The sequence below is a fragment of the Aotus nancymaae genome, unplaced genomic scaffold (genome assembly GCF_030222135.1).
Source record: "Aotus nancymaae isolate 86718 unplaced genomic scaffold, 86718_ANA_hifiasm-v0.15.2.pri h1tg000011l, whole genome shotgun sequence".
In the NCBI taxonomy this organism is placed as follows: domain Eukaryota; kingdom Metazoa; phylum Chordata; class Mammalia; order Primates; family Aotidae; genus Aotus; species Aotus nancymaae.
The window spans coordinates 2199506-2212722 of NW_026988422.1; the positions used below are offsets into that span (position 1 = coordinate 2199506).

The following is a 13217-nucleotide window of genomic DNA, read 5'->3' on the forward strand; positions in this document are numbered from 1 at the left end:
ATCATCCTGCTTAAACAGAGCGGTCTGTCTACATGAAGGGGCGTAACGAGGCCGGGGCGGGGGCAAGACCTGGGAGTCGGCGACCCCCTCTCGGCCCCGAGCCGTCCGGGCGCGCAGCCGCCGAGTGCCACATCAGCGCCGGCGCCGCACTTCCACGTTCCCTCAGAGGATGCGGCGAGCGGGCCTGCGGGAGGGGCGGGCCTGCGGGAGGGGCGGGCCCGAGGCCTTCAGGAGTGGCGGGCCGCCCCGCCAATCGGCGGCAAGCGAGGAGCCGCGGCCACCAATGAGCTGGGGTTTGTGCCAGCCGCGGCCGCCGAGGCCCGTGCCCCGCGAGGGAACCGATGAAGCACATCTGGACAGCTGTGCTGAGGAGCCGTGCAGCCCCCTCGCGGGCCGACGTCAGCCGAGCACGTCCCCCACGTCCGTTCCTTCTCGCCACTTATTATTTATTCGTTCTCCCAGAGAAGCAACCAGGGACCCAGAAGTTTAAAACTTTTTCCCCCTAATGCGAGACGTGGCCAGATCCCATCCAACACACAGTTTAATTTTCATGGGGCTCTGGATCAAAAGCACAGAAACTGCAACAACAAAAGCCCAGCCGCTGTCTGATGTTAAACTGGCAAAGTGGGAAAAATAAAGTGTTGAGTAAACAGACCAAGTTGGGTAAGTTTTGGATACGTGCTGGATATCATATTTCTCTTGCTGTGATCTCTATCCTGTGTCTTCGCTGTTCTAACCAGCTTTCTCTTCAACCAGAGGAGAAAAATAACACTTGGTGCCACAAACCGGACCCTTCGCTCCCTTCTCTTCCGTTTCGCTAACATTTTAATTTAAAAATTTTTGGTTTGGTATTACATATTTCTTTTCTTTTTTTTTGATGCACCGGTTTTGAATTTCCTTGGAACAGAAATTTGACTGGCATCCTGTTGTAAACCTCTAACTCCAAAATTGAATCTATTGATAAATTTATATCTCTATTTTCTTTCTGTGAAAATACTGTGCACGTTTGTAAAGCCAAAATCGTCTTCTGTCCCCGACTCTGGGGCTGTTTTGATGGCAGATTGAGAAAATTATCTGACCTATTCAGAATTAGCACTTTTGCTTCCGTTAATAGGATGTTTAATATAAATTATGTAAAACTGGGATTATGTAGGTAGTTGCTGGATTTTTCACTTAAATCTGGAGGTAGTTGCAAGGCAAATAGATGTCTTTTTGGTACTCTCTTATCCAGAGTGGGATACCTGAATTCCTTTATAACTGCTAAAAAAAAACCCCAAAAAACTAAGCATGTGACAGACCACTTTCTGTGTTCATAAACTTACAATTGTGTATTTATATAATATATAGTATATATAATACATTATATAAAGTATATATACTATAGTATATGTAGAGTATATATATGTAGAGTATACGTATACTATAGTATATATATGTATATACGATATATGTGTATATACATATACACATATATAGTATATATACTTTCTATCTGCTGCATATATATTTTTTGTTTGTTTTTGAGACAGAGTCTCACTCTTGTTGCCAAGGCTGGAGTGCAATGGTGCGATCTCGGCCCACTGCAACCTCCGCCTCCAGGATTCAAGTGATTCTCTTGCCTCAGCCTCCCAAGTAGCTGGAATTACAGACGTCCGCCACCAAGCCTGGCTAATTTTTGTATTTTTGGTAAAGACGGGGTTTCACCATGTTGGCCAGGCTGGTCTCAAATTCCTGACCTCAGGTGATCTGCCTGCATTGGCTTCTCAAAGTGCTGGGATTACAGGTGTGAGCCGCAGTGCTTGACCTTATAATTGTATAATAAAACAATAATTCTATCAAAATAATATGCAATTGTTATATGTACATGCTTGCAGATAGTTCCAGTATACATTTCAGGATTTAGAAACAGAATGATGAAAAATATTGAGTCGGGTGAGTGGCCTGAGGCCCACTCCATCTGAAACATCTATAATCCCCTCTGTTTAGGCAATGTTTTGGATTTGAGACTTTTATGTTATCTACTGTCATGGGAGAGCTGGATAGAATGTATCTTTAATTTCTGGCTCAGAAAGCAGTAGATGGGAATTTAGTATGATAATTAAAAGCTGCAGAGTGTGTTTCTGGTTCAGAAAAGTAATGCATACAAAGTGGGTGGAGCAGCTGAAGTGATTTGGAGGAAGGCAGGCTTAGTAGGAACAGTGTTTCAAAAAAGCAATGTGAAGAGCCAGGTGGCATGGTTCAATTCACAGCCCCACAGTAACTTATCTCTGGCAAGTTACTCAGCCCCTCTGTGTCTCAGCTTCCTCCTCTGTAACGTGGAGAGTTTCATCCTCTGCTGTCAGTTTCCTCTGCTGTAATGTGCTAATAATAATGGCACCTAGCTCATCATGGGGTTGTCTTGAGGACTGACTTAGCATACATGAAACACTTGGAATAGTTCTGGCCCATAGTCCCGTAGTATGCCTTTGCTGTTGTACTCACTCTCCGTGCCTTCCTTCCCAGCTGCCTTGCTGCACGTCAGTTTCCCCAGCTGCCATTCTGACTTCTGCTCTAGCAACTGGTATTAACTGAGTGCTGACCACTTGCTAGCCAGCATTGTACGAGGCTGTCGGAGAGAGAGTCTTGAATTAGGAGTGAGGTAGAATTGATCATCTTAGGAAGATCTAGAAGGTTCTGGAAGTGCAGGATAACTTCATGGAAGGGCTTGCATTTCTGGGAATGGGTTTTGCCAAACAGTTTTGGTTTGGGAACGGGAGGAAGGGAAGGGATTATAGAACAGCAGGAGCATTTTAGGAGGAAGGAGATGCAGGGGCAAAGGCACTGTGTCTGGAAAGTGAGGAGCTATCCTGGGGATGTTGGGACACTAGGATAATCTGTGGGAGGTTAGTTCAATAGTTCAAGGAAAGTTGGGAAAGGTACGAAGGTGTAGCATGAATTACCTGACAAGGAAAGAGAGGCCTGGGAGGTAGATTGGTGGGGAGATGGCAAGCTGAACTGGCAGCAGTTACACAGAAGAGGTGTTTCTGGAATAATCCATCTCTGGGATGTAGTCTCCTCTCTTGCCCAGCATTCCCTTCCCATCTGCTTCACTGCTTCTGTAATTTCCATCCAAGGAGATGGGCAGGCAGGGATGGGCAGTGAGTCTGGGTCCTGTGTTCTGGACTCATTCTGTGGTGGCTGTCTTGGAGCTCTGCTTAAGTGGTCTGGTGCTCAGGGCAGTTACCCAGGCTACTTTTTGTTAACAGGCCATGCTCTAAACTCTTTGACATGGATGTGATTGCTACAACCCTCCTCATCCTCATATATGCTTGTAGTGTGTGCCAAGTAGCTCTTTCTCATCCTGCTGATAGAATCATCTACTCACATTGTAAAACATGTAATTTCATAATTTACAATTACTGAAGTAGACAAGAACTGTAATATGCACCTAAGTGGAGGGTCAATTTGGAGGTTCCTTGCTTTCTCTTCTGTGAGAACATTGTTCTGTGGTAGAGAGCTGTGCCCGGTACTGCTGTTGACCACCTGTGTGACCTCAGGCAAGACACTGAGCCCTCGTGGTCCTCCTTGCCATCACCTGTGAAATGATCTCTAAGGCCCCCTTTCTCTTGGATGATCATTTATTCTTCTCCCCTGATCCCTGGAACAGTCCGTTATTCACAGATGGCTATTTGATACATCTATGACTAATATTTTCTGATCAGTTAATATGTGGTGGGTGTTCTGATGATGCTCATGTCATCCTCACATCCATCTTGTGAGGGTTGGTACCTATTTGTGTCCTGTTTTTCTAGCTGAGGAGACAGGAGCAAAGGCAGGTTAAGAAATTTGCCCAAGATTCCACAGCGAACAGGTGGCAGGTGCAGACCCAGTCTAACTTTGGAGCCCAAGCCTTAACCAACAGGCTCTACTACCTTGGGTACAATACAGCGATGACTGCTTTTGCTTGTTGTGGTGATAGTTGAGAAGTACATGGAAGGAAGATCATTGGAGAAAGGGCATACTTGGAGAGATTGAGTTGATAAAACTTGCCCGGCGGAGCCAGAATATCAACATGAATCTTGTCTACGAAATGTGCTGCACGTGAAAACCAGAGACACGTGGATCTCATTGCAGGCATGCACTCTGTCTTTTCACCTTGTTTGAACAAAACCCACATAGCACCTGGTTGTCTAGTAGATACTCGATACATGTCCATTGAATGTCCCCTTTGAAAAAGGAAGTTGTGATCACTGTTTTTATTTAAAAAAATAAATAGAAAAACTATGAAATGTCCCAAGACTTGTGGGAAAATGGGGCAGATGCTAGGTAAACATTCCACTCTTACTTTTGGGGCATACTGCTTTCTCTTTTTATTTCTGGAGATGCTGTGGTTTTGGGCTAAGTACTTCTCATGGTGAATGTCAATGAAGGGCTATTTTCAGTGTATAGTTATTAATCATACCCATTCTGGATTTGGCATCTACCTTATTGGGAATTCATTCCTTAAATATTTTGTGTATTGAATCAACTTTAAAATGTTTGAAAAATGTTTTAATTTGCTCTTTATCTAATGTAGTTGCTCTTATCAGTATGTCCTAGTGACTAAGCATGCAGGCTTTGAAGTCAGGCTGTGAGGGTTTGAATTTCAGATCTGATTCTTAATAATGTAGCCTTGAGCAAGACACTTCATCTAGAGGGTTTTATTACCTGTAATATGAGGATACTCATATGCATTACATGAGGAAATCCATGGAGAGCATTTAGTATGTTGCCTGGCTCACAGTAAAGCCTGTACATGTAAGCAATTCTTTTTTTTTTTTTTTTTGAGACAGAGTTTCACTCTTGTTGCCCAGGCTGGAGTGCAATGGCACGATCTCAGTTCATTGCAACCTCCACCTCCTGGGTTCAAGAGATTCTCCTGCCTCAGCCTCCCAAGTAGCTGGGATTACAGGCATGCACCACCATGCCTGGCTAATTTTGTATATTTAGTAGAGATGGGGTTTCTCCATGTTGGTCAGGCTGGACTCGAACTCTTGACTTCAAGTGATCCATCCATCTTGACTTCAAGTGATCCATAAAGTGCTGAGATTACAGGTGTGAGCCACCACTCTCGGCCATAAATCTTTTTTTATTGTGGTAAAATATATAATAACATAAAATTTACCATTTTAACCATTTTTAAGTATACAGTTCAATGACATTAGGTGCATTCACATTGTTATGTGACCATCACCACCATCCATCTGCAGACATTTTTCATCTTCCCAAACTGAAACTTCATACACATTAAACAATAAATCCCTGTACCCCTTACTTTATCAACCTCCGAAACCAGTATTCTACTTTCTATTTTTATGAATTTGACTATTCTAGGTACTTCATATAAGTGGAATTACATAATATTTATTCTTTTATGTTTAGCTTATTTCATTTAGCAAAATGTCTTCAAGTATCCATGTTGTAGTATGTGCCAGAATATCCTTCCTTTTTAAGGCTGAATAATATTTCATTGTATGTATATACCACCTTTTGTTTATCCATTCATTTGTTGGTAGCGGGATTTAGATTGTTTTCATCTGTGATGGTTAAGTATGTGTCAGCTTGTCTAGGCCATAGTACTGGGCTATTTGGCCAAACATTATTCTAAATGTTTCTTTGAAGGTATTTTTTAGTTGATTATATGGTTTGGCTTTGTGTTTCCACCAAAGCGTCATCTTGAATTGTGATCCCCACAATCCCCATGTGGAGAGGGAGGGACCTGGTGGGAGGTGGTTAGATCATGGGTGCGACTTCCTCCATTCTGTTCTCGCGATACTGAGTGAGTCCTCATGAGATCTGATGGTTTTATAAGGGGCCCTTTCCCCCCTTGCTTTCTCCATTTCCTGCCACCATGTGAAGAAGGTCCTTGCTTCCCCTTTGCCTTCTGCCATGACTGTAAGTTTTCCGAGGCCTCCCCAGCCGTGTGGAACTGTGAGTCAATTAAACCTCTTTCTTTTATAAATTACCCAGTTTCGGGTATTTCTTTATAGCAGTGTGAAAATGGTCTAATATCAAGGAAGTTAATATTTAAATCAGACTTCGAGTATGGCCTCCATACTCAAAGGCTTCATCTAATCAGTTGAAGGCCTCAATAGAAAAAGATTGAATTCCACTCAAGAAGAGACAATTCTGCTTCCAGACTGCCTTAGGACCTGAGACTATACCAAGTCTTCCTTGCACCTTCAGGCTGCCAGCCTGCTCTGTAGGTGTTGGACTTGCCAGCCTCCACAATTGTGTGAACCAATTCTCAAACTCAATCTTTCCGTGTGTGTGTGTGTGTGTGTGTGTGTGTGTATCCTGCTGGTTTTGTTTCTCTGGAGAACCGAGGCCCCTAACTAATAAACCATCTTTTGGCTACTGGGAATAATGCTGCTATAAACATTGGTGTACAAATATCTAACTCCATGCTTTCAATTATTTTGGGTATATAACCAGAAGTGGAATTGCTGGATCATATGGTAATTCTATGTTTAATATTTTGAGTAACCATCCTACTGTTTTTTCACAACAGCTGCACCATTTAATTCTACATTCCCACAGCAGTACGCAAGGGTCCCAATTTCTCCACATGCTTACCAACATTTGTTATTTTCTATTTTTAGTTTTAAAAATAATAGACATCCTAATGTGTGTGAAGCATCTTGTGCTTTTGATTTGCATTTCCCTAATGATTAGTGATGTTAAAGATCATTTCATTTGCTTATTGGCCATTTGTAAATCTTTTGCCCATTGTAAAATTAGGGTTTTTTTGGTATTGTAGGAGTTCTTTATATATTCTTTATATTGATTCCCTATCAGATATATGATTTGTGGATATTTTCTTCCATTTTTTGGGTTACCTTTCCACTGAGTCGGTAGTGTCTTTTGATGCATAACAGTTTAAAATGTTGATGTTGTCTAATTTATCCGTTTTTTCTTTTTTGCCTGCACTTTTGATGTCATATCTAAAATACAATTGCCAAATTCAATGTCCTGAAGCTTTTTCCATATGTCCTCTTCTGAGAATTTTACAGTTTTAGCTCCTATGTATAAGTCTTTGTTCCATTTTGAGTTAATTTTTGTAAATGGTGTAAGGTAATAGGTGTTCACCTTCATTCTTTTGCATGTGGATAGTTAAGCAATTCATTAACAATTTTAATCAACCATTTTAATGTTTATCTCTATGTAGATCTCATTAGCATAGACATAGCCATAGTATAAAAATATTGATTTATTCTTGACATTTTTCTAACTATGTCTAAAGTACTGATTTTTTCTTATAGAATTACTCAAAAATTCTATACTTGAATTGGGTGCGGTGGCTCATGCTTGTGATCCCAGCACTTTGGGAGGCTGAGGTGGGTGGTTCCCTTGAGACCAGGAGATCAAGACCAGCCTAAGCAGCATAGTGTAACCCCATCTCTAGTGAAAATACAAAAATCAGCTGGGTGTGGTGGCGCGTGCCTATAATCCCTGAGGCAGCAGAATTGTTTGAGCCTAGAAGGTGGAGGCTGCAGTGAGCCGATATAACACCACTGCACTCCAGCCTGGGCAACAGAGCGAGGCAAAGAAACAAGCAAACAAACCCCTACACTTTGTAGCTTTTAGTATTTCCAAGGAAAAATTATTGTAGCTCTTAGTATTTCCAAGAAAAATTATTCCTGTGGTCAAAGGGTAATGGTGACTGATAGCTATTTTTTTTTTTTTTTAAACTATTTTTACCTTTTTGTGGTGTTTAGAATTAAAAAAGCAATGTCCTCATGTCAAATAAAATTGAAATAGATTGTACAGAGTCAAAAGTAATGGTTCCCCTTCTATTTACCTGTTTTCTTCCCTTCCACTACTCTCCTCAGAGGTAAACTTTGTTAATAGTTTGGTCTATATTTTTCTAGACCTTCTCCAAGAGTCCATTCACAGGCAGAGATCTAAACATAAACATTTTTAAAAAATATAAATGGGACCATATTTTATACATTATTCTGACTTTGTTTTTTAAAAAGTCTCAACAATATAAAATACACACACCTCAACCTGTCCACTGAGACCTAGAGATCTCACGAGCATACTCTGTCCCGGAGAACAGACAACAGCATTCGAGTGAAAGAATGCTCTTTTTCCATAAGACGTAACAGTGGTACTGGGCTACATTTGCTGAACGAGGCCTGTTTACACTCATGCCTCTCTCTGGACTCTTGGCTCCTCTCTGTGAGCCATCAGCCTGACTGTTTCCAGTCTTGTCTGACTTTCATTGCCCCTGCCAAGGACTCTCACATTTGGCTGTCTCAGTGAAAGCTCGGAAGACAACGAATTCTTTCTGCATCCACCCACCACCACTTCTAAGCAGGTTGGGCCCCTCTGGTGCCATCAGCAATCCTGAAGTGGTAACAGGTCCAGAGGCAAATGCCTCCTTTCTTCCTGATGTTTTGTGCAAAGGTTGCTATCCTCTGTCGCTTAGTTTATTTCTCCTTCAAGAGAAATTTTAAGAAAATGACCAGCAAGGTGGTGCTTTCCACAGCAAGGAAGTGGGTGGTATGCCTGCACCTTTCTTCAGAATTCCTGAAATTCCACAGGCTTAAAGACATATACACAATATTTTACTAAATTCTTTTTAGTAGATGAGAAAATGGATTTTTAGAAAATATGATGTGCTTAAGGAAACTGATCTTTAGAAAGGCAAATTGTATTTTTTTGAAATGTGAACATTTCTCTGATTTTAGTTCTCCTTTCATTGAACATTCCCACTGCCTCCAAAAGATAGCATATTACCCCTTGAGAATTCTACAGGCTAGTCCTGTGGTACTTAACTTATGTGCAGCTGAATTGCCTGTGGAGTATTTAAAAAATACACCCATGCTTGTCCTGCCCGTGGAGATTCTCTTTCAGAAGGTGTGGGGTGAGGCTAAGACATCTGTGAAAACTCCCCAGAGATCTGATGCTTGGCCTGGATTGAGAACCACAGATCTTAGTGGGAGGAATTTCCCAGCCAAAGTTCCAAACCTTCACAGGTGGGCTGGTATCCTTCATTCCTGACAACGCTTAGAACCGGCCTCAAGCAGTCGCAGTTGGAGGAAAGCTCTACCTAAGGTCCTAATTAAAAACAAATAAAATGGATGGAAACTCCTTCTTCTTGATGTTTACAGAGGCTACCTTTTTATCCTGTTGCCTCATTCCCATGAAAACTCGCTTGTGTCACTGAGCTGAAAGGTGGACTCTTTCTCACCAGTGTTTATAGTGCTCCTATTAACTTCACTTTTTTTGGAGCCGAACGTCCCTCAGTGCTGCAGTCATTCCGTGGTAGTGACATAGGTGTTTAGGAGACATCTGAATTCCCCCTCAATGACCTGCAAGTGTAATTAGTCCATTTTCTGACTTGAGTCAACACCTAGGGTTGCCCCAAATAGACCCAATTCTTAGTGTGCAGAGACTGTATGTATCTCAGACCCAGAGCTGATCACTAATTACATTTTCAGTAAAAAATATTACTTTTCATTTATCTTAAATTTCATAGAAGAAAAAGAAACCAAAGTGAAATTTAAGCAATTTCTGAACTTCAGACAGATATCTCTTAAAACGAGACATATCAGTTCCTTAAAGATTTCTCCAAAGGTAAAGAAATAAAGTAAAATATCAAAATGTTGGGATTATTAACTACTCTCAATATGTTCTTCAAACATTTGTTTGTGGAGACTGTGTCTATCTCGGACCAGAGTTGACCACTAATTACATTTTCAGTAAAAGATATTACTTTTAATTATCTTAAATTTATAGACCTACATTTTATATTACTACCCTCACACTGTGAAATACAAAAAGGATAAAGTTCCAGATCTGACCTTGATATGTCTGGGTATGGATCTTTTGTTTTGTTTTTTTAAACACCTTTTCTCCTGATGTGTCCTTTCAGTTTGAAGACTCATGCCTTTCTTCACCTCAGGGAGTTTTTCACCAATTGTCTAATTTTTTCTTTCTCCTTACAAGCCAGGAATAATTCAGACTAATGATCATGACAAATTGTTACAGGCAAATTAAAAGAAACCAAAATCGAGGGATATATCATAGTAATAGTAAGAAATGCATTTAGGACAGCTTTGGGGATTCTGTCTATCATCTATCTATCTATTTATCTATCTATCTATCTATCTATCTATCTATCTATCTATCTATCTATCTATCATCTATCTTTTGAGACAGGGTCCCACTCTGTTGCCCAGGCTGGAGTGCAGTGGCATGACCATAGCTCACTGCAGCCTCAACCTTCTGGGCTTGAGGCATCTCCCTGCCTCAACCTCTCAAGTAACTGGGGTTACAGGTGTGTGCCACTGTGCCCAGCTAACTTAATTTTTTTTTCTTTTTGTAGAGACAGCATCTCCCTATGTTGTCTAGGCCAGTCTTGAACTCCTGGCCTCAAGCGATCCTTCTGCGTTGGCCTCCCAAAGTGTTGGAATAACAGATGCAAGCCACTGCACCTGGCCTAAATACTTTATATTTTAATAAGTAATGAAAATTAAATAATATTAAAAATGTTAGCAAAGAAGAAAACAAATTGTAGAAAAATGCTCACATTAAAATCATGCCATAACTAAACCTTGGGGATAAAGGCCAGAGGAAGCCAAAGTGAAAAGAGGGTAAAAAAGGTTGTGCAGAGGAAGAATGGGGTGTATTGGGGTCAGACTCCTTCCAGGCATCTTACCTTTCAGCAGGTGCCCAGGAGAACTGACCCCCAGCATCCCTGGTGTTGCTGTTCCTCCTTCTGCACTGGCCTCTGTGTGTGTGCGTGGGTGTGAAGCTGGATTGTCGAAGAGAAGGTGCTCTTGTTTTCTTCTTGCTGCTCCTTCTCCTTCTCCTTCTTGTTCTCTTTTGAGACACAGTTTCACTCTGTTGTCCAGGCTGGAGTACAGTGGCACGATCTCGGCTTACTGCAGCCTCCACCCACTGGGTTCAGGCAATTCTCCTGCCTCAGTCTCCCTAGTAGCTGGGACTATAGGCATGCACCACCACGCCTGGCTAATATTTGTATTTTTAGTAAAGTGAGGTTCATCATATTGCCTAGGCTGGTCTCGAACTCCTGACCTTAAGTGATCCGCCCATCTCAGCCTCCCAAAGTGTTGGGATTACAGGTGAGAACCACTGTGCCTGGCCTCTCCTTGCTGCTTCTATGACTTCTTGGACAGGTTGTTTCCAGTGGAGGAGCAGACAGATGAATCAATACCTCATCCACCTGGGGCAAGTTTGGGAAACTCTCTATATAAATTAAGCCTCATTTTCCTCAACAGAAAATCGGGACCGTTCCTCCTTACTTCTAAGTGTCATTGCAGAGGTTTCATGAAGTGATGGGATTTTGTCCAATGTAAGGTACTTCACAGAAGTGAGTGATTCTGTGACCACAGTCTTGCTATGAAGCTTTTGCTTCACAGGAAGATGCATTAACAACTAATGACCGAGTGACTGCTGATTAGGTGTCAACCTCTTCTCAGGCTTCTTCTTATTTCACCCTCACAGACAGCTTGTCGGGAAGAGGCTATCATTATTCCCATTTTATTGATAAGCCCAGAGAGGTTAAGTAACTCCTGCAAGGTCACACAGTGGTGAAATTAGGATTTAAACACAGGGTAGCTTCACTCCAGTGTCTGAACTGTTAACGTGTATGCCATGTTTAACGTTATTTTCAGGAATGAAACAATGTTGCTGGTTGCCACTTTTCAGAGAATTGGCGGGTGCCGAGGTTTAATGCAGGTGGGCAGAGGCAGAGGCGTCACTGGGTGCTGCAGCCTCCGTATGCTGAACTTCCAGCTTTCTTTTACTGTCCATTTCTAATCCCGGGAGAGTGAAACACTGTCTGCTCTGTCCAATCCACTCTTGCTCAAGCATCCCTCACCCTTTCCCTGAATTACTGCAAAGGTGTCTCAAATTATCTGTGGTAAGGGACCAGTTCCCAACCCGCCCCTGAGTCCATTGTAGCCTTATATTTTTGTAAAAAAAAAAAAATCGCCTGGATATTGCCACAGTGTTAAACTACTTCAAGGGGTTTAAAAGCCTCTAAACATTTTGTCTCAGTTTCTGTCCTTGCGGATGGTAACAGCTTGTAGACTAGCTCTGGTCCGCAGGCTGTGGTTGAAATAGCACTGCTGCATGGGTCTCCTGACTTTGACTCTTGCCCCGTGTGACCCATGCACCACAAAGCAGCCGAGTGGCCCTTGAAAAATACAACTGAAAGTCACATCATTTCCCTGGATACACCCTCCAGTAGCTTCCTATTGCATTTAAAATAAAACCCAGATATTTACCAACAGCCCAGAAGTCCCTGGGTCATCTGGCCCTGCCGGTAGCCACCGGTTCCATCTCCTCCTTGCCTGCTGGCTATCTCCAATGCTAAGGAAACACAGGTAGGCGTGGGTGAAAGTTCAAATAGAGAACACATAATCATCTGGGATGTGAAATACACTTTGTTTTGTGTTTTCCTTCACTGGATCAAGCGTGGACGAGTGCTTCTATCACTTTCTCTCCAGCAGTGAGAGCCTTGCCACTAGTTTCTAAATGAGCAAGATGACCCAAACCAAGTCTCAGAAAAGATTTGTGCACAATCGTGCTTATGTGGTATAGCACGTGGCCCCTCTGATGAGCTCGACCTGAAGATGCCTGTACTAGGTTGAAGTCTCAGACCTGCTTTTTAGACTATTTGTTTCTTCCTCCAGAAAGTGGGCCTGTCGTGAGTTAAGATGGTGGAGGGGTCATTCCAAATGCTCCTGAGACAGGAGAATGAAAGTGTGAGCGTGTGATTGTTGTCACTGTGGTGAACTCATTGCTGGGGAGCATGCCCACCGTCACTGCATTGATTATTTCATGACTAAGGTGGCAGCACACATCTTGGTTCAACAATTTCCTGGTTGGTTTAGTGCTTGCTGCCCAGAGAGCCTCTTGCATGGAGGTGGCCAGGATTATTTCCCCATCTCACCACGTGCTGTACCATGGCAATGAATGAAAAGGAAGCAGCTACTTGGGAAATTGTTCATTTAGCAACAGAGAGCCATGGTTTCTAGGAAACTGACTTCCCAATGTGCTCTAACTTCCCCACCACCCTTGACTTTTTAATCCATTGCCTATTCCAATGATTTTTGGACTTTCAGAAGAAGATTTCATTGTCTTTTGCTAATTAATTGTCATGGCAATGGCAACAATTCTCACATATTAGTGCCAGGAAATTTATATTTAATAGATCTGAG

The 13217-nt window shown here is 42.2% G+C and overlaps 1 protein-coding gene across 1 annotated transcript in view; it reads left to right on the forward strand.

The window, feature by feature from the left end:
- The first annotated feature begins 343 nt into the window (after positions 1-343).
- TMEM45A (transmembrane protein 45A) overlaps positions 344-13217 on the forward strand; it is a 91577-nt gene continuing 78703 nt past the window's right edge. Inside the window, exon 1 of the mRNA XM_021667017.2 lies at positions 344-663. The gene's annotated coding sequence lies outside the window, so the exon portion shown is untranslated. The remainder of the gene's footprint in view (positions 664-13217) is intronic.